This window comes from Euleptes europaea, chromosome 13 (assembly GCF_029931775.1).
Source record: "Euleptes europaea isolate rEulEur1 chromosome 13, rEulEur1.hap1, whole genome shotgun sequence".
NCBI classification, from domain to species: domain Eukaryota; kingdom Metazoa; phylum Chordata; class Lepidosauria; order Squamata; family Sphaerodactylidae; genus Euleptes; species Euleptes europaea.
In genome coordinates, this window is record NC_079324.1 from 57,536,069 (window position 1) to 57,560,483 (window position 24,415).

Below are 24,415 nucleotides of genomic sequence, written 5' to 3' on the forward strand. Positions count from 1 at the left end.
ACACCTTTCTTTGGCAGCGTGGAGTAGTGGTTAGAGTGACAGGCTAGGATCCGGGAGACCCGGATTTGAATCCTTGCCCTGCCAGGGAAGCTTGCTGGGTGCCCTTGGGCTAGTCACACACTCTCAGCCTCCCCCTACCTCACAGGGTTGTGAGGATAATATGGCGGCAAGGAGAAGGATGTAAGGCTTTTTGGCATCTCCCTTGGGAAGAAAGGTGGGCTGTAATTGAAGTAAATAAAGCCCTGGAGAGCAGAAGCACCAGTCAGAGCGGGCAATATTGAGCTGTCTGGTTCAACGGGGTGGTTCAGCGTAAGACAGCCTCATATGTTCAAATGAAGAAATGCTGATGAATCTGGCAAGTGCGAATCATAGAGTTGGAAAGGGTCACCAAGGTCATCTAGTCCCCCTGTACAATGCAGGAAATTCACAACTACCTCCCCCCCACCCCCAGTGACCCCTACTCCATGCCCAGAAGATGGTCCAGATTCCCTCCTCCTCCTCATCTGCCTAAGGTCATAGAATCAGCATTGCTGACAGGTGGCCATCTAGCCTCTGTTTAAAAACCTCCAGGGAAGGAAACCTGTTCCACTGAGGAACTGCTCTAACTTAGAAAATTCTTCCTAATGTCTAGACGGAAACTCTTGATTCAATTTCAACCCATTGGTTCTGGTCTGACCTTCTGGGACAATAGAAAACAACTTGGCACCATCCTCCATATGACAGCCCTTTGAGTAGTTGATACGTCCTCACATAGTATTATGTGTTTGCATGGTTGTAAAGAGATACTGAGCAGGTGCTCTTCCTCTGTAAACTTAGAACATAACAGTCGGCCATGGAGAGTCCAGTGTTTGTGTGCGTCTTTAAGTGCATTACGCATGACTGGAAATGGGAAAACCATCCCTGTTTTAAGGCATTAGTGTTGAAGAATCCGCTTGCCAAATTCAATACTTCTACCCTTTGCTTCTTTGTCTCAGAAATCCCTTAAGCCTCTCGACATTCCTTAACTGGGTATGGTGAACGGTGGATCAGAGCAAGGGATAGAAATGCCCTGTTTTGCAAGCAAATCGCGAGCTAGGAGAATTTGCTTGAGCCCCTGCTCAATTTTGGTTCATGCACAGCCACGTAGGTCTGTCGCAGCAATATAAAAGAAAGGTTCAGCGCCTCCTTTCAGAATCTAACAACAAGTGGGTCTACTCCGAGCCTACTCAGGTCTGTTCTGTGGGGCTTACTCCCAGGAAAGAATTCTTAGGATTGCACTGATTTTAAGGCCATTTATGCAGGGTCGATTCTGCTCCTCGCTCAATGCTGATTTTTTAAATCCGACCTTTAAAATGACTATTCACGGTCCCGATGCAAGAGAAAGTCAAACAAATTCCACCCCCCACACATGCACACACTCGCCTGCTCCTTCCTTCCTTCGTTTGCATAGCTATTAGCAATAGTCATTTGCATAGCTAAGCTGCGGCTGGGATTCTGCATGCTTCCTTCAGTGAATGCTTCCATGTGGGGGTGGAGCAAATACGAAAGGTCGCGATAAAGGGGCTCTTGGGAAATGCGAAGCAGGTATACGCCAGGCTTCGCAGGGTCATCTGGAATGACAGTTCAGGGTGAAGAAATAAAAAAAAAATGTGGGGCACTTCAGCCTGGAATGCTCTGCTAATTACCAAGCACAAACGGCCCAAGACAAGTGCATTAATTCATGAGAGAATGTGATGTAATGGGTAGAATGCTAGCATCTGCAAGGCCAAGTTCTATATAAATAAATATAAATAGAGAGAGAGAGTGTCAGTGTGGTGTAGTATCTGGGAGACTAGTATCTGGGAGACCCGGGTTCGAATCCTCACTCGTGCTATGGAAGCTTGCTGGCTGACCTTGGGCCAGTCACATTCTCTGAGCCCAACCTACCTCGCAGGTTTGTTGTGATGATAAAATGGAGGCGAGGAGACGGATGCCAGCTGCTTTGGGTTCCCATTAAGGAGAAAGGTAGCGTACAAAAGCTTCCAAGGCTAGTTACGTTTATTAATGACGGTCCCCAGTTCGAATCCCACCTCAGCGGCAATATCACAGAGTGGGTTTAAGCAGGCCAATCTGTCATTCCCCCCCCCATTAGAAACATAAGGTTAATGATAGCCTGCCTTACAAGGCTGGTGTTTACTGTGATAATATATGTGAAGTGCTATACAAGTGCTAGCTATTACTACTACTGCTTTGGTAAATTTTTATATGCAAAAATAGAGTATAAATATTTTAAGAAAGAGCTGCTGAGGAAGGAGCAGTAGAGGATTTGATGTTGAGGCAGTGGTTAGACTAGTGTTGGGCTAGGAGCTATGGGACCTGGGTTCAAGTTCCCACTAAGCATTAAAACTCACTGGGTGGCCTTGAGCCAGTCGCTTTTTCTCAGCCTAACCAACCTCATAGGGTTGTTGTGAGGGCCAAATGGAGCAGGGGTGGTGGAAGAACCATGTGTACCTCCCTGAGTTCCTTGGAAGGCAGGCAGGGTAAAAAAGGATCAGACCGCTTTTATGGACACTGGTTTCTCAACAGGAGCAGTCTACCTGAGTGCCCCAAAGATGGGGAGTTTTTCTGCTAGATGGTATCAAGCTGGTAAAGGAGAAGATGGAGGCTGGGTTGGTTCTGAGGCTTAGAGGGGGCAGAGGGGCAGCCAAGCCCAGCATCCTAGGGGCCTTTCCTTGGCTGTGCACTGCGGATTAACTCTTTAAAAATTATCCACTCGTTGTAAGTAGAAGTGGGAAGGTGATGGAGGAGAAATAGGGTTGCCAGGCCCCTCTTTGCTACCGGCGGGAGGTTTTGGGGGCAGGGCCAGAGGAGGGCAGAATTTGGGAAGGGGAGGGACTTCAAAGCCATAGAGTCCAATTGCCAAAGCGGCCATTTTCTCCTGGTGAACTTGTAATGTATGCCGTTAGCATACATAACAAGAACTCTGTCAGCTGGAAATCAATTGTAATAGCACGAGATCTCCAACTAGTACCTGGAGGTTGGCAAACCTAAGGAGAGAAGAAGAAACCCTGGAGAATAAGACACGCGAGAGCAGGACCGTTTCTGCGCCCGGGCATCTGAGCTAGGAGCAGTCTATCTGAGCGCGGTGAGAACGTGCGATTGACACCTCCGCAGCCTTTCTCCATTTCAACCCCATGCCTGTGCGTGAAGGTCACTCTGAACTAATTTCTAGAGCTAATCCAAGACTGACTCTCTCCTTAAAATAAGATAAAATGAAAGAATCCCCGCCTTCCTTCTAAATTCCCACGCGCAAGCTGCTTGGGATTCCCCGGGGGGGGGGGCGTCCATCAGTATGTGCGGCGCGGGGGGAAGGGGGGGATTTGGAGAGTGGGCGGGGCTTCCCCGCGTCTGATTTGCATGCGCCCCGCCCCCGTCTCGTTCCATTCCCCCCCCCCTTTCCTTTGATACTCCTCTAACGGGATTGGTCGAATCTGGGCTGTCTAGTGACTGGAAGAGATGGGGAGGGGGAAGAGATGGAGACGAGGAGGGGTGATTTATTTATTGAATTAATTCCCGATGTTTTGATTTCGCGCTTTCTCCTTCGCAGCCCGATTTTTCCCTTCTCCTCTTTTCCTTCTCTCCCAGACGCTCCGGAGACCAGATCCGAAGGCGGAAACTCCATCGAGGCAGGGGGAGCGGCTGAATATCCCCCCCCCATTAAATAGGAAGTTGTGTTTATTGCAATGCAAAAAAAATAAAATAAAAAAGGGAGGGGGTGATATGCCCCTTGAGCAATCTCTCTCTTTGGTCTCGGCTTCCTAATAGCATCGCAAGGGGGATCGCCTCGCAAGGGGGCGGCATCCTATCTGCCCCGCCCCCCCCGACCCTTAAGAAGTGAATGAGAGAACAATCGGATCTCCCCCCTCCTTTCGAAGCAAGCGATCTTTGCAAAAGGGGATTTTTTGGGGTGTGTGTGTGTGTGTCCGTCTCCCCTCCCCAATCCCTGGGAACCGACCCGAAAGCAAACCTCGCAAGGGGCGGCATCGTATCTGCCCGCCCCCCCCCGACCCTTCAAGAAGTGAACGAGAGAGCAATCGGATCTCCCCCCTCCTTTTGAAGCAAGCGATCTTTGCAAAAGGGGATTTTTTGGGGGTGTGTGTGTGTGTCCGTCCCCCCTCCCCAATCCCTCGGAACCGACCCGAAAGCAAACCTCGCAAGGGGCGGCATCCTATCTGCCCGCCCCCCCCCGACCCTTCAAGAAGTGAACGAGAGAGCAATCGGATCTCCCCCCTCCTTCTGAAGCAAGCGATCTTTGCAAAAGGGGATTTTTTGGGGTGGGGGTGTCCGTCCCCGCTCCCCAACCCCCCATTTCCTCGGCACCGACCCGAAAGCAAACTTTAGCCCTTGGAGTGGTCTCTCCCCACCTCCCCACCTCCCCACCCCATCCTCCCTCGCCACGATTTAACAAGGAGGAGACATCAGCTGCCCAAACCCTCCCCGGCGGCTCCCTGTCGGCAAGGGTTGCGTGTCAGTTTCCTTGTCAGTTTCACCGCCGGAGAGAAGAGCCGCCGCCAGAGACCTGGACTCGAACCTCCCGCTTTCCATCTCCGGGGTTGGTTGGTTTGCAAAGGCACGAATAAGGATCCCCCCCCTCCCCGCCTCCTGTCTTGGCTTTCTCCATCTCGCCGGCGCTTCCCGTCCATGGAGAGACCGGCCGCCGCCCCCACCCCGGCGGACCCGTCCCCGGAGAGAGCCGAGCCATCCATCCCGCTTCGTTTCCCGGGTTAGTGGCGGAAGACCTTCCGATTTCGGCTGTCGGAGCCGATGGAGATCGCCTCGGCCACCCTGCCCAGGTGACCTTTTTTCTTTGCGCAGGGTGGGGGGCCCCGCCGGGAAGATGCCCCGGCGCCTGGCTGGTTGTGATCGCAAAGCGGCGGGGGCCGGGATCGAACTTCCCAGGATGGGGACCCTATGGGGCGGCCGGCTGCAGCGGCTCGGGTGGCTTCTGCTTCTCAGCCTGGCGGTGGTTTTCTCCAAAGGTAAGGCGCCGGGGAGCTCCCCCGGTCGAAGTTTCCTTCTCTGCCTGAGCCCTGGCATCCCCGGTTGCATCCCCCCCACCCCTCCTCACGGAGGTTGTCTCTGGGAGTAAGCGGGGAGTGGTGTGGAAAATCTATGAATGGGAGAATTTGGTGTTGATTCACTGGCGGATAATATCTCACTGCCGATTCCCCCCCCCCCCTGTTTGCTGGGAATGGCGCTTCTTTTCCCTGCCAACTTTCCCATGCAATGGTGAAACCAGCTTTTATTTTATCTGTAATGCTGCCTAAGCTAGGGCCCTTGGGAGCCAGCATTAAAAAAAAGAAGCATTTGGCCATTAATGCATGGAAAGTTTTGCCATGGATTTGCCGCTCTATAGGTGCACATTTCCCCCATCTGAATTCTCAAAACTCTGCATGGGGGGACTTATTTTTGAGTGTTAAGAGTTTGGATGGGGGAAATGTGCATCCAGAGAGCAGCAAATCCAAGGCAAAACCTCCCGTGCATAAATGGCCTTTGACTGTTTTGTTGTTGTTGTTTTTACAATACCGTTTGCAGAGGCTAGAAACCCAGTTTTATTTCCCAGTAGTGCACATTTAAAAAAAAAAAAAAAGATCACATGACAAGAACAAACTTCCTCTCCTCCAACAGAATTTAGACCTTGATGTAAAAATCTCTAGAAAGGGTCCCCTCCCGCTAACCCCCCTCCCAATTTGGCAGGATTGGTTGTGTGACACATTGGGGTCTTGGGTCAAGTTTTCCCATCCAAAGCGGAAACTCTGGAGTGGCTGACTGACCCTCCCCCCCAGGGTCTTGAAACAGTGTCTATGATAAGGAAACACACAAATCACTGCACAATATTTCATTCTTTAAAAATGTCTAACCCTCCTGGCGGGTTTTTGAAAGTGCAGGGTGGGGGGAAGCCCCTTGCTTTTCCCTGGTGCTTGAAAAAAGGCAGCTCCATTGGGGTTGCAAAATTCTCAAGAGAAACACGTCTAGCTGCATTTCACTGAGCCTGTAGGTCAATTTTATTTTATTTGGATCATTCGGTAGATCTGTCGTGAGATAGTGCGGATTGGGGTTAAGTAGACTCGCGCCCAAGAGGATTGAATACCTTTGCCTGCTTGCACTTTGCATGTGTCTAGTCCTCAGTGAGGAATAAACCTTTTCTTAGGATGCTCCTTGATAGGATAGCCATTCCTTTTTGCTAGGGTGCCAGAAGAGTGTTTATTTCACCCATCTAGGGTGCCAGAAGAGTGCTTATCTCACCCATCTCCAATAATATCAGCATAACTGCGTGTGGCAATAGACGAGAGAATCCCTTCCTGACCCGATATGGTCATGGCAGATCTTGGAATAAGGTGTATTAGAAATACAAAGACTGGTTTGAAATCTGTCGAAGTACTGCTTGTTGCAGAACAGAGACTTGCAGCTATGTGACTTCGCGGATGAGTATTCCTTTACTCCTTGTCATGTGCGTTTTTAAAAAAAAATGGAGGGTTTTTGGTTTTCACATTGAAATGCGGTTAATTATTTTCCCCCTGTGAGCTGGTGGGAACATTACACCTTTAATGGCTGAGTTGTCTGTAGGCTGAGGTGTCTGTAGTAGAACTGTCAGGTGTTAGCAGATACCGCAAGCTGTTCTACAAGTTGTGCAGGTGACCTGGTTAAGCTGAGGAGTTAGACCTCTGGGCTCTGTACCCTGTGTCTACAGTCAGGTAGGGGCGTACAGCTGAATGTTCTCCTCGTGTAAACAGTTCCCTGCATGGTGTAATGTAGCACATCAGGGTGATGGTGTATGGAACTTTTCTCCAGGCGGGGAGGTGCTTTTTTAAAAAAAATTCCAAAACGTTATTCCCTTTTGCAGCTGGAAGGGTTATATAGAATAGAGTTTGACTAACCTGGGCCTAGTGGCGTGGCTGCCGCCATGGCACTGTACCTTCCTAGGCTGCTGGGTGACTTGAGAATCCGTGGACTACATGTGTGCAGCCAGGGTTACCAGGTGGGTCATGGAAATCTCCTGGGATTACAGCTGAACTCCAGACTACAGAGAACAGTTCCCCTGGAGAAAATGGCTTCTTTGGAGGGTGGACTCAATAGCATTATAACCTACTGAAGAAGAGCTGGTTTTTATATGCCGACTTTCTCTACCACTTAAGGAAGCATCAAACTGGCTTACAATCGCCTTCCCTTCCCCTCCCCACAACAGACACCCTGTGAGGTAGGTGGGGCTGAGAGAGCTGTGACTAGCCCAAGTTCACCCAGCTGGCTTCATGTGTAAGAGTAGGGAAACCATCCCGGTTCACCAGATTAACATCCGCTGCTCATGTGGAGGAGTGGGGAATCAAACCCGGTTCTCCAGAACAGAGTCCACCTCTCCAAACCACCGCTCTTAACCACTTCACCACTGAGCTCCCTCCCCAGGCTCCACCCCCCTAAATCTCCAGGAATTTCCTAACCCGGAGTTGGCAACCCTAAGTACAACCGTCACTGTGGCTTTTCCTTTCTAGGGCAGCTTTGCTGCTCTGGGAAGTGGGAATGGCCATTGGCAAGGGGAGCAGTTTTGATATAGGCTTATTCCAAGCGGCGCATGGCTTGTTGTGTTACCTGGCTGCAGGTGAGGGGATGATAGTCCTGCCGCGCTCATGCCATCAGAGGAATGCAAGAACTGGACTGAAACCTGCTGCTTCACTCCGCCTAACCTGTGGCTCCTTTGGGCAACCGGCCAAATCGAGCAATGAAGCTTGTCCCATTTTCTGTTGCAGGTGGGGGAGCTATGCATTCGGACTGAATCACAGAATCATCATAGATTTGGAAGGGACCACCAGGGTCATGTAGTCCAACCCCCTGCACAATGTAGGAAATTCACAACTACCTCCCCCACACATCCCCCAGTGACCCATACTCCATGCCCAGAAGATGGCCAAAGTGCCCTCCCTCACATGATCTGCGTAAGGACATAGAATCAGCATTGCTGACAGATGGCCATCTAGCCTCTGCTTAAAAACCTCCAGGGAAGGAGAGCTCACCACCTCCCGAGGAAGCCTGTTCCATTGAGGAAATGCTCTAACAGTTAGAAAATGTCTAGACGGAAACTCTTTTGATTCAACCCTTTGGTTCTGGTTCGACCTTCTGGGGCAACAGAAAACAACTCGGCACCCTCCTCTATATGACAGCCCTTCAAGTCCTTGAAGATGGTTATCATATCACTTCTCAGTCTTCCCAACGACCAGATAATAGAAAACAAGCATGTCAAGGAGAAGAATTTTGTCGGTGTAGTCTTCTCCCTGACATTCTTGACTTCTCCTTGCAGGACATCTTCTTTGTGGCGAGCTAATTGTAGGTGTGACCATCTACTCCAAAACGATACCCTTCCTGGAAAGCTTTGGCAAATGAATGCCAAGATTGGTCCCAAAAACAGTTTAGCGGTTTAATTATTTAAAATATTACTGTCCTCCCTGCCCCCCACCTCCCCTACCTGGTGGGTTCACTCAATAGAGTTTTGCTTGCCATCTGTTTATATCGCCATCGATCACCTTAGGCAGATAATGCGAGGGAAGGCACCTTGGCCATCTTCTGGGCATGGAGTAGGGGGTCACTGTGTGTGTGTGTGTGTGTGTGTGTGTGGGGATAGTTTGGAATTTCCTGCATTGTGCAGGGGGTTGGACTAGATGACCCTGGTGGTCCCTTCCAACTCTATGATTCTATTTGGGTGTGGGAAATGTGTGCACCGGGGCCTTTTGTGAGTAGGCAACATTTGAGAAAAGCTTAGTCACCTGTTCTGTGCATTCCCCCACCCCCAGCTCCTGTTGAAAGCACAACTTTCTAGTGTTTGCTGAATGCAGACAAAGGTCAAGGAACAGAATCAGCATGATTATTATTACCGTACAACGGTCTCTCTCGCTTTAGCTCATGCGCGTTGCTGCTGCCGACTCTCTTGGAAGCTCTTTCCAGTGTAAGCGAGTGGCCGTCTTTTGGGTCAGCTGGGATTGCATACGGAGGAGCGGGGCTAACTTTCCCCCCCTTTTGTGTCTGAGTCTGCTCTTGCCTGATCGACAGTGCCAGGCACACATACTGGGAGGTTTGCGTTAGACCTACACACAACCTTGAAACAAATGTGGCGTTTTTGTACGGCGAGGGACGTGTCACCATCGAAGAGAATGATGATTAGCTTGGAAATTAATTTTTGCATTTGTAGAGTGGTGGGGTGCGGACAGGCAACATGGCTTTGTGTGTGTGTGAGAGAGAGAGAGTGAGGAAGAAAAATCAGCCTACCAAGGTAAAACTAGGCTGGTGCAAATTAGGGCTACCAAATAGGAAAGGGCCTCTTTTATTGGGCAGGGATTATCCCTACTGTTTCGACTCCCCCCCCCCAAATTTTGATCTCTCTTGTCCTAAGGAAACCTGTGGTTCTTCATTTGCATACCATTTTCCGGTCGCTGGGCTGGATCTTTCCCTTAAAACTGTCCATGTTGATGTTTTGTGTATCAAATCGGCAGGTCGTGCACAAAAGGCACATGTCATATGTGTAAATAGCACATGGCGCGTAGATTATATGCCCAAGCCATACCAGTGGAATGACAGAGTCCATCGTGAGAAGCGGAGGACTCAAACAGCTGGCAAAAATTATCATGGGGGAAAAAATATGAAAGACTTGCTTATCCAAGCCTTGCTTATGGGGAATGGCTGTGGCTCAGTGAGAGCCTCTGCTTGGCATGCAGAAGGTCCCAGGTTCAATCCCTGGCATCTCCAGTTAAAGGGACTAGGCAAGTGGGTGATGTGAAAGACCTCAGCCTGAGACCTTGGAGAGCCGCTGCCGGTCTGAGTAGACAGTGCTGACTTTGATGGACCGAGGGTCTGATTCAGTAGAAGGCAGCTTCATGTGTTCATATCATCAGGCTGACCTCTGATTTCAAACCAAGTCTCAGGAAACCCTTGGAGGTTGTCAGGGGTTCTCAAAGAAAAGATTGTGAGGGTTGGGGCAGTTCCAGGCAAGACAGCCTGTGTTCTGTTCGTTTCTCCCGCAGAGGTAACCTCAGTGTGGTCTAGGATGTGATGTCAGTTTGCATAGTGCGGAAAAAGCTTGGCCAGCATCTCACATAATGTTCCTATTCTCCCTGTTAGGTACACATGAGGTACACATGACGCTGTCTTCTACTGAATCAGACCCTTGGTCCACCAAAGTCAGTATTTACTCAGACTGGGAGTGGCTCTCCAGGGTCTCAGGTAGAGAGGTCTTTCACATCACCTACTTGCCTAGTCCCTGTAACTGGAGATGCCGGGGATTTAAACTGGGACCTTCTGCATGCCAAGCAGATGCTCTATTGCTGAGCCAAGGCCCCTCTTCATGGCTCTCCAGGATCTCAGGCAGAGGTCTTTCACATCACCAACTTGCCTAGTTCCTTTAACTGGAGATGCCAGGGATTGAACCTGGGACCTTCTGCATGCCAAGCAGACGCTCTACCAACTGAGCCACAGCCCCTCCTGTTTTCCAGCGGGGAGTCCCTATTTTTGGGTTCTTGCCCTTGATAAAATAGCTCTCCCTATTTTGGCCTGCTGGTGACGGCTTATTTAAATGTTGTTAACGTAAGTTATTATAACTGCTGTTCTTCTGGGTCTCTAGAAGTTAAATCTCTAAGGAATGGCTGCATCTTGGCTGAGGCCCTTGCATGTGAAGACATATGCATGAGTACAAGGCACCATGATGTTAATATTTAACATTAATAGAATAGAGTGCTTTCAGGTGCCCAAATGCTCTTCATATACGATATTTTGTTATTTCTACAGCCACTGTGTGAACAGACTGCTGGACTTGATGGACCTTGGTCTGATCCAGCATGGACTTTCCTTGGCTTTATGTTAACCACCAGGGTTGCCAGGTCCCTCTTCACCACCAGTGGGAGGTTTTTGGGGGTGGAGCCTGAGGAGGGCGTGGTTTGGGGAGGGGAGGGACTTCAATGCCATAAAGTCCAATTACCAAAGCGGCCATTTTCTCCAGGGGAACTGATCTGTCAGCTGGAGATCAGTTGTAATAGCAGAAGATCTCCAGCTAGTACCTGGAGGTTGGCAACCCTATTCACCACCCATAGCTTTGCTGGCCCAGGCTAGCCTGATCTCGTCAGATCTCAGAAGCTAAGCAAGGTTGGCCCTGAGTAGTATTTGGATGGGAGAGCGCCAAGGAAGTCCAGGGCTGCTATGCAGAGGAAGGCAGTGGCAAACCACCTCTGTTTGTCTCTTGCCTTGAAAACCCTACACGGTCGCAGTAAATTGCTGCAACTTGATGGCCCTTTCGAACACCACAATAGCTAGGGTTGCCAGGTCCCTCTTCACCACCGGCAGGAGGATTTTGGGGCGGAGCCTGAGGAGGGCAGGGTTTGGGGAGGGACTTCAATGCCATAGAGCCCAATTGCCAAAGCGGCCATTTTCTCCAGGTGAACTGATCTCTATCGGCTGGAGGTCAGTTGTAATAGCAGATCTCCAACTCTACTAATATGTCTGTAACCCAACTAGTACCTGGAGGTTGGCGACCCTAGCAATAGCCCTGTAAGCAGGGTGGGTGATACTTATCCCCATTTGACAGGGGATAAATGCAGGGGTGTGTGTTGCGAAAGTAGCTTGTCTAAGTTCAGCCGGGGTGTCCTGGGATTCAAACCAGGGCCTTCCTATTCTTACTTGAGTGACACTGACTGTCCCAGCCTGCTATTTCTCTTAGGACGTACTCTGTCATTTCACACTCTGTGGCTGCCCAGGTAGATTTCGAATGGCTGATAACATGTTGTGCAGTAATTATGTTTTTCAAATATATCTTTAACTAGAAGCACAAACAGGCTCTCAGCTTTTAAATCAAGGGGCTGGCTGGCTCTTGTATGGACAGCTCATAACTGCAGGTTGGAGAAGAAATGTCTGGAATGTGTAATCGGGGGTATCTGGTGAGGGGGAGAAACTGGATACTAATTCTTGGAAACAGAGATATTGCAATCATCTCCCTGTTCCCAGCTGTGAAACGTTAGAAGGGATTCAGCTGTGTCTTACGCAGTTCGCCTGGAGAAACCGGCCGCTTTGGCAATTGGACTCTATGGCATTGAAGTCCCTCCCCTCCCCAAACCCTGCCCTCCTCCGGTTCCGCCCCAAAAACCTCCTGCCGGTAGCCATGAGGGACCTGGCAACCCTAGACTTCAGTGACATAGAGTCCAATTGCCAAAGGGGCCAGTTTCTCCAGGGGAACCAGGGTTGCCAGGTCCCTCTTCGCCACTGGCAGGAGATTTTGGGGGTGGAGCCTGAGGAGGGCAGGGTTTGGGGAGGGGAGGGGCTTCAATGCCATAGAGTTCAATTGCCAAAGCAGCCATTTTCTCCAGGTGATCTGATCTCTATCGGCTGGAGATCAGTTGAATTAGCAGGAGATCTCCTTCTACTACCTGGCAGTTGGCAACCCTACCTCGGCCTGCAAGTAAACCTAATGGAAGGCAACCAGCCAGAGAGGCAGGAATGAGATTTACAAGCGCAGATATTGTTTCAGAGAGTGGCTTAAACACATTTTTGTTGAAATGCACGGCAGCCCTTGCAAACTTCCAATCCACTGCTGCAAATAAAATTTGAAATGTGCGCAGGGAACGTGGCAGAAAGTGAGAACGGTGGGAAACGGCTATCTATTAAAGTTAATTATGCTTCTATACACACACGCACACACACCACCTTGGTATTGATATACCCAAAGTGGTGTACTAAAAAAAGTAAAATATATTTATGAAATGTAACAGAAGCTGTAATGTTAGCACGCGCTCTCCTTTCTAAAAAGTTTTCAGGTAACTGCAATAGCAAAATGCACAGGGGACAGTGAATTCTGGCCAGAGAGACTGTATGATTCACTTCCGCAGGGGAGAGTGTCTATGGTTGTTATGCCGCCACTGCAAAGATCCTGTAAAAGTATATGAATAAATGTTTTAATTTCTTCGCAACTCATGCCAGGGCAAGGGTGCCCTGTTTGGCAGCTGGTTTTGCTCAAGGCCCATGGTCATAAGAATGAAGGGTGGGCCGAAGCCTCACGTCACCCCCCCTCTGCCCAAGTCCTGCCACACGTGAAGCTGCCTTATATGAACAGGGTTGCCAAATGCCCGGTGGTGGCGGGTGAAATCCTGCCAATCCACCGGGCTGCCCTCCGACCAGCTGAGGGCTGGCGGGCAGTGCGTGCACGCGCACATGCTGCGCGCGTGTCACTTTTGGGTTTACCCCAAAGTGACGCGGATGCTCTGGCAACCTTGGGTAAAACTCTATGGAAACCATAGAGTTTCGGCCGAGATCACTAGAGTGTCCGCGTTGCTTCCAGGTAAACCCAGAAGGGATGTAGGTGCGTAGCGGCCGCGGCCCCGCAAAGCTCCCGCCCATATATGAACTGGTCTGTCAGACTCAGACTTGTCTACTCTGAGTGGTAGTGGTTCTCCAAGTTCACATGTACATAAGAGCAACCCTGCTGGATCAGTAGGGTTGCCAACCTCCAGGTACTAGCTGGAGATCTGCTATTACAACTGGTCTCCAGCTGGATCTCCGGCTAGAGAAAATGGCTGCATTGGCAATTGGACTCTATGGCATTGGTCCCTCTCCTCCCCAAACCCCGCCCTCCTCAGGCTCCCCCCAAAACCTCCCACCTCTGAGTCATCGGCCATTCATGCACGCCTGTTTCCTCGTGGTCACCCCCCCCCAACTACTTCAGGGTTTTGCTTTGAGTATGCACGCATTTGCTGACCATCAGAAGTCGCCTCACTCTCCCCACGCGTTTCCACGCATATTGCCCGCGTGTTCTGGATTCGTGTTTAACCAGCATCCAGAAAACACAGGCAAAACGTGTGGAAATGCGCAGGGAGAGCCGGGCGACCTCTGATGGTTGCCAAATGCGTGCATACTCAAAGCAAAGCCCCGAAGTAGTTGGTGGGGTGACCGCGAGGAAACAGCCCTGCATAAATGGCCACCATGGCCCCTCCTCATTTCCTTCTGCTACCACAGGGGGCGCTCATCCATTACCCCTCAACTTCTGGACTTGACACTGTGCAAGAAAGCATAGGATTCCCTGAATTGGCCCCATATTTGGTTCAGATAGGGTTGCCAGGTCGCTCTTCACCACCAGCAGGAGGTTTTTGGGGCAGAGCCTGAGGAGGGTGGGGTTTGGGAAGGGACTTCAATGCCATAGAATCCAATTGCCAAAGTGGCCATTTTTTTCCAGGTGGAACTGATCTCTATCGGCTGGAGATCAGTTGTAACAACAGGAGATCTCCAGCTAGTACCTGGGGGTTGGCAACCATAGGTTCAGAGGATGCCATGTGTAGACTCCTCTGCTAGACCCTTCTGCTCCTCCTGGCTGAGTCTTTTCAGCATCTCCGGAACACGCGATAATAAATTCCGACGGGAACACGAGTTGTTCTGCCGCCGTACCGTTTTATTTGTTGGCTCCAATCCTTAATGCAATTTGGTTTCTAATGTTTTCTGGCAAAGCTCTCATTTTTTCCTCCCCCCACCCCGCCTTTCTTTTCTATTAGTTTTCTTGTGATGCCAGCATCCTTGACTCTGGCCAGCTGTTGTTCTTTAATATATTAAGAAAAGCAGTGTTATTGAATGGAAATCATGGGGGTTTAATAAGAGAGAATCCAAAGATAATTGTAATAAATAAATAAATAAAAAAACCTGCACCCGCAGAGATGAATGCTCTCTCTCGGTCTTGTGCATGCTCACACTTCAAAATGCTCCTTTTCAGTCTTCCTCTGGAGGGTGTCGTGGAAGCAGAGAGCGGAGGGTGGCAGCTGTCTGTCACCCTGTACCAGGGCACGTTGGCACGGCAGCCGCTTGATGGAAGAGCAGGAGTTATAATTCGTGGCTGCGTTGGCTTATAATAAAGTGTTATGTTAAATTACTGGTTTTTCCCTCCTGTGGTGAAATATAACTTTCTGCATTATTAATGACAATTGAGAAATAAAGTGGTTTTTTAAAAATAGTTCTGCAATAATCTAAGTAGCGTTAATTATCACAAATAGGGGTTTTTTAAGAGGGAAAAAACACAACAGAAACAAAAAAATGATTTTAATCTCTTTTGCAAAGACTTAACGAAAGTATCAACGGGCTCGTTCTCTGCATGTGGGTGGCAGCGTTGTGGCTAGGGTTGCCAGCTCGAGGTTGGAAAATACTGGAGATTTTATGGGCAGAGCTTGAGGAGGCGGTATTTGGGGAGGAACTTCAGTGCCGTAGAGTCCAATTGCCAAAGCGGCCCTTTTCTCCAGGGGAACTGATCTCTATCGGCTGTAATAGCATTTGTAATAGCAGGAGATCTCCAGCAAGTACCTGGAGGTTGGCAACCCTAGTTGTGGCTCATGTTTTGGACTCCTCAATGAAGTGCCTATAAACTTCATTTATGGGAAAACATATATTCTTTCATATGTATAAACATTCATAGGTTCATGAGGTGCTATGCTCAAGAATAGAGCATAGCATCAGGCAGACATATTCTGCCCACACATGGAAACTTTGGGAACGTTGGCATCCATAACTATAAGAGGCCAACAGAACACATTGCCTGGTACAGGCTTTCCCCAGTAAAGAAAAAGTGTCTTACCTTCACTGTTAGGAATGTGAATCACAAGACCAAGTGCTTGCTTAGAGACAGCTTCTACCAATCTCTATATACTATGTTAATTAAAGTAAGGTAGACAACCAATGTCTAGTGAGTCAACGTAATTGGAACATTCCTAACCAGAAGTTATAATTGGGGTTGCAGTCCTTTGTTCTGTGTGAAGACTGTCCTGCGCATTAGAGCAGTTTCACCCGGTATGTATATTAGGCTCAATAAACAACTGAACTATCAACCTCCCACTGTGTTATATTGATTCGAAATTAATATTGTGACACAGGCATTTCACTCTGATGGTAGGGTTGCCAGCTCCGGGTTGGGAAATACTTGGAGATATTTGGGGCGGAGCCTGAGGAGGGCGGAGAACTGATCTCTATCAGCTGGAGATCAAGAAGAGTTGGTTTTTATATGCCAACTTTCTCTACCATTTAAGGGAGAATCAAACCAGCTTACAATCACCTTCCCCTGCCCACAACAGACACCTTGTGAGGCAGGTGGGGCTGGGAGAGCTCTAAGAGAGCTGTGACTGGCCCAAGGTCACCCAGCTGGCTTCATGTGGAGGAGTGGGGAATCAAACCTGGTTCTCCAGATTAGAGTCAGTTGTAATAGCAAGAGGCTGGCAACCCTACGGTGTACAGTTATGCCAAGGGAGGATCACGCATCCTCTGTGCTGTTGCTAAGCCACCTTAGATTGCCAGCTCCGGGTTGGGAAATACCTGGAGGTTTTGGGGCGGAGCCTGAGGTGGGTGGGGTTTGGGGGAGGTGAGGGACATCAATGCCATAGAGTCCCGTTGCCAAAGCGGCCATTTCCTCCAGGTAAACTGGTCTCTATCGGCTGGAGATCAGTTGTAATAGCAGGAGATCTCCAGCTACTACCTGGAGGTTGGCACCCCATATGAGAAGGAAAGAAGTCCAGGCGCAGAGTGACCAGTCTTGTCTACATCTTTCCTTCCTGCCCCTTCCCTTGGTCCTTGGCCATCGCCGTTGCTCATCAGAGGCTTAGACTCTTTCGTGCAGAGAGCCGACATGCGCTGCTCTCTCGGAGTGGATAATTGTGAAACAGAGCGAATGAGAAGCTGCAACTGGACCGTTCTGCCTGGCCTGCTGCCCTCACTGAGCCTCAGGGCAAGCTGACAGCTAGCTTTTCATCCACCATCTAGAAAACTTGTCTGAGCATGTACATGGAAAAGAAAAGATCCAGTAATGTCATGTGAAAGCTCGTGTGATGTAGTGGCTAGTGTAGGACTGGAAAGACCCTGGTTGAAGTTGGTACTTAGGCCTTTAACCAGCCACTTTCCCTCAGCCTAGCCTACCTCACTAGATTTTTGTGAGGATAAAATGAAGGCGAGGAGAGCCATGCCAGCAAATGCTGGGATATTTTGGGGTCAGTGCCTGTGGAGAGTGGCGTTTCAGGTGGATGTGACATCACTTCTGGTTGACGCTCTAGGAACTTCTCCAATCTCTGTGGTAAAGCCCATAGAGATTAGGAGAAATTCCTAAAGCTTGGCTGCGGATACCATTCCTCCATCCCCCCCTTCTCAAATGTTTGAGGGTGGGGTTGGATTGTGGGGGCTTGCCTGCTGCCAACCAGTAAATGGCAATCCTCCAACTATAGGATATATCCATTTGCTTTTCAGTAGCCCATCCTCCGTTGGTTTCAAAGCCAAGATGAGAGGATATTTTGGGGGGATGTTATTTTACAGGTTTCTACTAAAATTGTCCTACAATGTGCTAGTAACAGTTGGAAATATACCCCAACAGCTGCGGCGTTTAAAGGGTCCGGCTGTGCGCTGCACACACTCTTTGCATTTATGTGCATGGATTTTCATGCACAAGAGGCATCCGTTCCCTCATCAGAGCTTTAATTTCTACAGAAACCCGGGAATGGAACTCAGCAGAATGGCAGCATGAGCAATGCGCAGTAACAATTTTAACAAGGCATTTCCCAAAGTGGAAAAAAAATGGTTAAATTGATCTACCGGCGATGGGGAACAGCAAATGGCCAGCCTTGATAAGCGGGGACAGATTGAGTCCATGACATTTCTTTATAGTTATGCCAGTCCTGCCCAGAATCTTTTTTTTCCAGCCACAATACTAGAGAAGTTAAACACATGCCTCTGAGCACATGCAGAGTACTTGCCTCGCCACATGGCCACAAGCGATCCTCCTCCACATGAATGTAGAAATCAGCACTTAGGTAAAGGTTTTGTTTTTTGAACAGCTTCCTTTAAAAAAAAAAACCCAAAAAATTACCAGCTGCAGCTCATGGGTAATATTGGCCAGGTTTCTTTCTATATCCTAGGAAAAGAGGCGAAAAATAGCAAAATAAAGAGGTCACCAATTGAGACGGCGTTGCCAAAAATAATCGGGCACCCCGTCCGAGTCAATAAATTATCTAAACAACTTGAATAGCAAAGAAGTGAAGAGGAAAGTGAAACAAGATCCTTAAAAACGAATATGTCATAAAGATGTCTTTATATTCCCCCCTTCCCCCTTGTGATAATACATTTGGCGGCGCCATTAGAGAAACCCTGCTGGATTTTAATGCCTTTTTATTAATAATGCAGCCAACCTTTTTGCATGAGATAGTTTGGCTTTTTGGCAGCCAGCCATGATCCACAAGCTCCTCCGGCTTTTGGCTAAAGAAACATCTTTTTTGAAACCTCCCAGAGGCAGGGAGCAAGCCAGGGTTTCGGCACTGATTGGAGTGGATATGTTGAAACAGGGATTTTGGGGGGCTTTGTGGGTTATCCTTGCGGAGATGGAAACCAAAATCTAGAATCGAGGCTCTTGGGTGGGACAAGGCCGGATTTAGACATTGCACTGCTTGAGAGATGAATGCTGGGCATTACCCACTGCCTCCTCAGCCTTTAGCTAGAGGTGTGTATTTTTTAAGCCCCACAGAATGGTTAGAGGTTTTTTTTTGGGGGGGGGAGCCTGAGGAGGGTGGGGTTTGGGGAGGGGAGGGACTTCAATGCCATAGAGTCCAATTGCCAAAGCGGCCATTTTCTCCAGGGGAACTGATCTCTATTGGCTGGAGATTGTAACAGCAGGAGATCTCCAGCTAGTAGCTGGAGGTTGGCAACTCTACTGATATGTCTGTAACCCCAGGAGTGGACATGTTGAAACAGGAGTTTTGGGGGACCTCATAGATATTCTTGGCCACCAAAATCTAGAGTAGGTTATTGTTCAGGGTGTTTAACAACATTTGGTTTTAAGCCAGTGGGGTGGAGAGGTTAGGAGCAGTGGACTCTAATCTGGAGAACCGTGTTTGATCCCCCACTCCTCCACATGAGCGGCGGACTCTATTCTGGTGAACCGGGTTTGATTCCCCACTCCTCTACATGAAGCCAGCTGGGTGACCTTGGGCTAGTCACAGTTTTTTTGAACTCTCTCAGCCCCACCTACCACGCAAGATGTCTGTTGTGGGGAGAGGAAGGGAAGGCGATTGTAAGCTGGTTTGATTCTCCTTAAAAAGTAGAGAAAGTTGGCATATAAAAACCAACCCCCGGTGCATAAAACCATGAGTAAAAAATATTAAATGCTTGATTTCATCTTTAAGCATATTAATGTAGTTAACACTTTGAAAGACTTTGAGATATTGATAAATATAACAAGAAAGTATAGTTTAGAAGGGGCGACAATATATCTTGAAATGTAACCAATAGCAAATATAGATTTAAACGAGGCACACTTGATTTTATGTTCTGTAATGTCTTTTATGTATGATAGTGTTATTGTATGTTTATATGTTGTATTCTTTTAAAAATAAAATCATTTCAAACAAAAATACCCAAATCTTCTTCTAAGGGACAGTGAAGGAATGTGTCTGGGCCTAATGACAGCTAAGGATTCAGTTGCCAACTGTGGGTTAGGAAATTCCTGGAGTTTGGGGATGGAGCTTGCAGAGAGTGGGGTTTAGAGAGGGGAACGACCTCAGCAGGGTATAATACCATAGACCCCACCGTCCAAAGCAGACATTTTCTCCAGAGGATCTGATCTCTGTAGCTTGGAGAACAGCTGTAATTAGGGTTGCCAGGTCCCTCTTCGCAACCGGCGGGAGATTTTAGGGGCAGAGCCTGAGGAGGGCGGGGTTTCGGGAGGGGAGGGACTTCAATGCCATAGAGTCCAATTACCAAAGCGGCCATTTTTCTCCAGGGGAACTGATCTCTATCAGCTGGAGATCAGTTGAATTAGCAGGAGATCTCCTGCCACTACCTGGCAGTTGGCAACCCTAGCTATAATTCTGGGAGCACTTCAGCCCCCACCTGAAGGTTGTCAATCCTAATTCAGTGTGGTGCAGTAGTCAGGATGTAGGACTAGTATCTGGGAGACCCCAGTCCAAGTCTCTGCTCTGCTTTGAAGCTTGCTTGGGTGACCTTGGATTAGTCGCCCCCTCACGTTTAATCTACTTCACAGGGTTGTTGTGAGGATAACACTGGGAAGGGAAAACTACGTGTTCTCTCCTCATCGGAGGTGTTTGACATTGCCTTCTTCTGCATCATGACCCTGGTGTTCCTTGGAGGTCACCCATCCAAATTGTAACCAGGGCCAACCATGCTTAGCTTCTGAGATCAGATGAGATCAGGATAGCTTGGGGCTATCGAAGTCATAGGAAACAGCGGTCCTTTAAAATTTCAAGGGAAGTAGATGCTACAAGTTGTTGTTTCCCTCTGTCCCTGCTCCTGCTGCCTCCAAGGGGGAGGGACAGGTAGATGAATGGGAGGGCTATCGCTAAAATGGTTCTGAATTTTCAGCCACCCCCCACCCCCCAAAAAAAAACCTCCTGAAAAATATCCCAAAACTGCATGAAGAGTCCTGCAAATTTGGGATAACAAAAACCATGCTCCTCCTAAATCTGGGTCTGAAATCAGAATTTTTTTGATGTGTATACCCCTATTTAAGCAGCCCAAGCTCTGCTCACGACCTGAGTTTGTTCCCGACGGAAGTCGGTTTCAGGTAGCCGGCTAAAGGTTGACTCAGCCTTCCATCCTTCCGAGGTCGGTAAGATGAGTAGTATCCAGCTTGCTGGGGGTAAAGGGAAGACGACTGGGGAAGGCACTGGCAAACCACCCCGTAAACAAAGTCTGCCTAGTAAACGTCGGGATGTGATGTCATCCCATGGGTCAGGAATGACCTGGTGCTTGCACCGGGGACCTTTACTTTTTTTTTAACCCCTATTTAGGGATGCTATGAAATTCATGGTAACCATGTTCACAGTTGACTTTACCTCATTTGACTGTGATGATCAGACCTTAGCCAACAACTGGGTCTGTTTGGTTTGGCACCAAATGACTTGGACGCCTGCCCAACAGGTTTATGGTTTGAAAAACAAACTGGCAGCCGGCGCATGTGCACAAATCACTGCCAACCCAAAATGTTCATCAGCCATTGCCATTACTTAGGACCACTCTGATGAAGACTGAATGGAAAGATTTCAACGCAGCCTTGATTTATGACCGATTCTTATTTATGAATGATTCATCTGCTTCTCGAAGCCACTGCTTGCTGAGCAGAGCAGAGGCACGGCAACGACAGGGTGAAGTAGAACTCCATTGGGCAGTGTGCGTATGCAAATGTTTGAATAGTCGATTGCACAGTACTGCATTATTAAGGGGAAAAAATACGCAACCTGCCAAACAGTCACGAATGTACCAACAAACAGTCCGCTGAAAAATCAGCTCCCTGTTCGCAGCTGGCAAACACAACGGCAGCCGAACCATCTGGTGTTCAAGTTTTCCTAACTACTATACAACACTGCCTCTTATGTTAATATACCTTATTCAGAAGCTGGTGTGAGATAGGCTGTTGTGGAGTAAATACAGCACAGGTAGGATCAGCAACCTCTAAGTGGTGGCTGGAGAACTCCTGGGATTACAACTGATCTCCAGGAGAGAGAGATCAGTTCACCTGGAGAAAATGGGTGCTTTTGAAGGTGGACTCTATAACAATATACCCCGTTGAAGTCCCTCCCCCAAACCTGCCCTCCTCAGGCTCCACCCCCAAAATCTCCAGGTATTTCCCAACCCAGAGCTGGCAACCCTATGGCCTTCCATAACTAGGGATGCCAACCTCCAGATGGTAGCTGGATGAAGATTTATATGAAACAGGACAATTACCGGAAGCCTGTTTTGATATTGTTGTTTAATTTTGCGGATTATTTAAAGTAATTTATTTTGGAAATGAAATATCTTTGTGCAGTAACAAAGCATAAATAAGAAATTATGTATATATGAAAAAATTATGTCATTGGTTTTTTTGTAAATAGCCATAGTGATTGCTTATTGTTGACTAACTTCATTTTGCAATCCAAGTATTACTTGTATATTGTAACCTCCAGATTGTAGCTGGAGTTCTCCCACTGGAGACCCAGCGTGGTGTGGCTAAGAGCGGTGGTTTGGAGCGGTGGACTCTGACCTGGAGAACCAGTTTTGTTTCCCCACTCCTCCACATGAGTGGCAGATGCTAATCTGGTGAACTGGATTTGTTTCCCCAGTCCTACACATGAAGCCAGCTGGGTGATCTTGGGCTAGTCACAGCTCTCTCAGCCCCACCTACCTCACAGGGGGTCTGTTGTGGGGAAGGGAATGTGATTGTAGGCCTGTTTGATTCTTCCTTAAGTGGGAGAGAAAGTCAGCATATAAAAACCAACTCCTCCTGCTGCTGCTCCTCCAACTTCTTCTATTTCAAGAGATCAGTTTACCTGGAAAAAATGGCCACTTTTGAAGGTGGACTCCATGGCACTATATACCACTGAAGTCTCTCCCCTTCCCAAACCCCACCCTCCTCTGGCTCCACCCCCAAAATCTCCAGGTCATTCCCAAACCATAGCTGGCAACCCTATCCATGACATTGTTGGGTGGGGGTAGGCAATTTAGGCAGCGTGCCTTGGTGGGAGAAGAAGCATGCTTCATGTATACCACAGTGTCCCTGTTTCTATCTGCGATGCGCCGGTTTTGCACAAAAGTGATAACAACTGCAATCCAGGCTGGGATTCTGGCGTGTATAATTTGGGCATTAAATAAAAATGCTTCATTTGTTTAATGGATGGGCTGCTAAATAAGGCCAGCGCCTGGGGTTTTTGCTGCCTAAACATCCGGTTGATGCTGTTATTGTATTTTTTTCCCCACACTTGTCCTCAGATAGCTTTTAAGATCCTGCTGCCACAGCCTCCTACTGTTTGAGAAAGAGCTGGGCTGAATTTCCCCTGTTCCCGTAGCTTTAGAAGAATAATACCCCAAGTCAACTGCTTCCTTTTATTTTTTTATTTTTATTTTTGCCTTTTCATTGTTCCCTGCGCACGAGGGATGGTAAATCACTGTAATGGCACGATAATGACTCTGGAAGGAAACATATTTGTTTGATTCTCTCTCCTATTGACATTTTAGGCCCATGTTCCCCCTTCCCTCAGTCTCAGCCCGGAATAATGAATCTGCTTTTAATACATTGCCTGATTACTTTGAAGCATGTGGCAAGGGCTGGGGCAGCGTCGTTGCCCTTTTCCCCCTGTGTTTGCCATCCCTCGCCTTTTCCAGTTTTGCGAATGTTTCAGTGCAGCGATAAGCAATTGGCCTTGCTTAGGGTTGCCAACCTCCAGGTACTTAGCAAAAGAAATGGCACTTATGGCTAATTAATAAAGAGCACTACTCATAATACAATAACTGTGATAGCATACTCAGAACATAACTGAACGCATACACAGAGCAACAACATAGGAAACACTGTCCATGTCACAAAACTAATACATAAGTCCAAGAATGCCAAAAATAGATGGGTTTCCGGTAGCAAATCCCATTTGGTTCAGGCTTCTTCAATTCTGGCACTCCCACGACGATCAAATGTGCATTCCTTAGAACACAGGCATATAGCCTCTCATTACAGGCGGATGGCGAGTCTGCGTCATCTCGCCATCTGCTTGTAATGAGAGGCTATATGCCTGCTGATTAGGATTACCAGGTCCCTCCTGTGCTCCGGCGGGAGGCTATCGGGCTGTTGGTGCGATTGCGCGCGCGAGCTGGTGCACAAGCGGGGCACTTCCGGTTGCCGCCTCGCGCGGGGCCTTTTCCTTTTAGTTTGAGTGGTAAACCGGCCCGTTACCATTCAAACTAAGAGGAAAAGGCTTCTCTAGAGGCGGCACTTACGGCTGTAAACCGGAAGTGCCGGGCGCGCGCACGTTTGCCCGCCAACCCTCAGGTGCTCGGTGAGCAGAGGAGCAAATTGCCGGGGGTTTGCCCGCCACCACTGGGCACCTGGCAACCCTACTATTGATGGGCCTTGGTCTGATCCAGCATGGGTTTTCTTATGTTCTAACCCCTGGCAATTGGGGGTAGTGGTCTTACAGGTACAGATTGAGGCCTAGGCCTTGATGTTGTTGACTCACTCGTGTTGCTGATGACATGGGAGACACTCTGGTATCTGGGCAAGAATTCTATGGTAGAAGCTGTTTTTACCATAGAGTTTTGCTCAAATATCAAAGCATCTCCCATGTTGTTGGCAACGTGATGACATCATTTCAACGTCAACGAGCCAACAGCATCGAGGCCTAGGCTTCAATCTGCACCTGTAAACCCCCCCCCCCAACCCCAATTGCCAGGGGTTGCCTGGCAACACTAATTTAGGGTGCATTAGGGTTGCCAGCTCTGGGTTGGGAAATTACTGGAGACGTTCGGGGCGGAGTCTGCGGAAGGCGGGGTTTGGGGAGGGGAGGGACTTCAATGCCATAGAATCCAATTGCCAAAGCGGCCATTTTCTCCAGGGGAACTGATCTCTATCGGCTGGAGATCTCCAGCTAGTGCCTGGAGGTTGGCAACC

General features: G+C 48.7%; 1 non-coding gene across 1 annotated transcript; it reads right to left on the reverse strand.

Annotated features, from left to right (window-relative positions):
* Positions 1-10,404: 10,404 nt before the first annotated feature.
* TRNAA-GGC (transfer RNA alanine (anticodon GGC)) lies at positions 10,405-10,477 on the reverse strand. Its single transcript has one exon. It is a non-coding gene; the product is annotated as a tRNA-Ala (tRNA).
* Positions 10,478-24,415: the final 13,938 nt, after the last annotated feature.